This window comes from Myotis davidii, unplaced genomic scaffold, assembly GCF_000327345.1.
Source record: "Myotis davidii unplaced genomic scaffold, ASM32734v1 scaffold243, whole genome shotgun sequence".
NCBI lineage: Eukaryota > Metazoa > Chordata > Mammalia > Chiroptera > Vespertilionidae > Myotis > Myotis davidii.
This window is the reverse complement of record NW_006295183.1, coordinates 460,646-462,335: the sequence shown is the minus strand read 5'-3', so window position 1 is coordinate 462,335 and position 1,690 is coordinate 460,646. Positions and strand designations below refer to the sequence as shown.

The following is a 1,690-nucleotide window of genomic DNA, read 5'->3' as shown; positions in this document are numbered from 1 at the left end:
GAAGGGACAGGTGCTGAGAGCGGAGGAGGAGGAGGGGAGGCAGGAGCGGAGCGGCGAGGCCGGGGGCTGCAGGGGGCCGGGCTGCGTGCGGTCCTGCTGGAGCCGGGGAGCGGTGCTCCTGTCCCAGGGTCCTTTCCAGCGCCGCCGCCTCCCGATATCTTGTTTGCTCATCTCTTGTCATAAATGGGAGGAGATATTTGTGAAACATTGTGAGAATTCTCCACTGAGCACTGAGCAAACAGTCTGGGTCCTGTGTAATGGTCCTTGTAAGTGGGACTCAGCAGGTCGTTGAACAGATGTTTTCTGAGCACCTCTCGTGCGCGCCGGGCCGTGTGCTCGGTGCACGGTTCAGAAGAGTTCGGTCTCTGCCCTCGACGGGGGGAGCAATCACGGCCAGCGCATCCAGCGCGGAGGTGGCAGACTGCGGGCCCATCTGGGGCTTATCTCTGCAAGCTGTGCCCAGGTCTGAAAATCGGGGAGGAGCAGGCTGTTGAGAGCCGGGGCGTGCTCTCGGAGATGGTTGCCCACGTTGCTCAGGTCCCACTCGTGCTAATGGTTTTTCCGCCCCGACTTGGGTCTCAGGCTGTCGTTTATGTTCTTATATCTGATGTTCCTTTCCTGATAACTATGTGGAAAGACACAAGCATGAATTTTTTTCCCCCCCGCCCTATCTTCCTCCTTCCCTGACTGGCTGTGCACTTTTATGGCAGACCAAAAATAAATAAATACCAGTTCTGTGACCAGCCTCCCTGGCACCTCTTGGTACAGGAAATTTCCTGACCTCTGTCTTCAGGATGTAGATAATTTCTACGAAAGTGACGCAGATGTTGTTCTGGGGACAAGGGGCTGGGGGCAGCAGCTGTCTAGACATGAGTGATTCGGGGGTGACCAGGCAGGTTCTCTGGTTCCTTTTGGCTGCTTGCTTTAGCTACACTCCGGCTGTGGGTGAGTGGAACTTCCCAGGAATTGAGTGCTGCCCCTGCTGGGCCTGTAAAACTTGGATTTTTTTTTTTTTTTACAAAGATAAATATGGGCTGCTGCTTACTAGGCTTTTTTTTTTTTTTTTTTTTTTTTGGATAAATTACCTGTTACTCTTCGTTGCAGAGATTAAATGGCCAAGACAGACAAGTGGAATTAGGCCTTGGCGTGGAGACTTTATTTTCTTCATTTAGGATGAGGCGGCTAATGAAACTGTGATGGTTGCTTGTGTCTTCGCAGGTGAATGTTATTGCTCTGTTCTCTGTTAAACTTTCTTGGATCTTTGAGGTTTGGAAAGAGTTTTAGTTATATGCGCACAAGACTTGTAAAAAGACTTTATTATATTAATAAAGTATATAATACATGATCTCTTTCTAAAGAGTAATTGTGGTGGTTTATAATTAAAGGTCTTGCAACGAGGCTGTTAAAAAGAAATAGAAAACCAAAGCCATGGAAAAGACTAGATAGAAAATACTGTTGAAAAGTAGGGGTATTTATTCTTTGAGATTGGAGCTGAATTTGATCTTGAGGTTTCTGGTATCCCATGTAAAAAGGCCAATGTAAAGACTGAGTCACATACACTTTGTTATTTGATAGAAGTACAATAAATACACACACACACACATATATATATATATTAAAGTTTAAGCATTAAAAAATTAATGCATACTCACTGTGGAAAATTTTAAGACTCAGAGAAGTTAAAAAAAAA

At 46.3% G+C, this 1,690-nt stretch overlaps 1 protein-coding gene across 2 annotated transcripts in view; it reads left to right on the top strand.

The window, feature by feature from the left end:
* Positions 1–763: 763 nt before the first annotated feature.
* SLC7A6 (solute carrier family 7 (amino acid transporter light chain, y+L system), member 6) overlaps positions 764–1,690 on the top strand; it is a 40,585-nt gene continuing 39,658 nt past the window's right edge. For both annotated transcript variants that reach the window (XM_015567829.1, XM_015567827.1), the window contains exon 1: positions 764–945. The gene's annotated coding sequence lies outside the window, so the exon portion shown is untranslated. The remainder of the gene's footprint in view (positions 946–1,690) is intronic.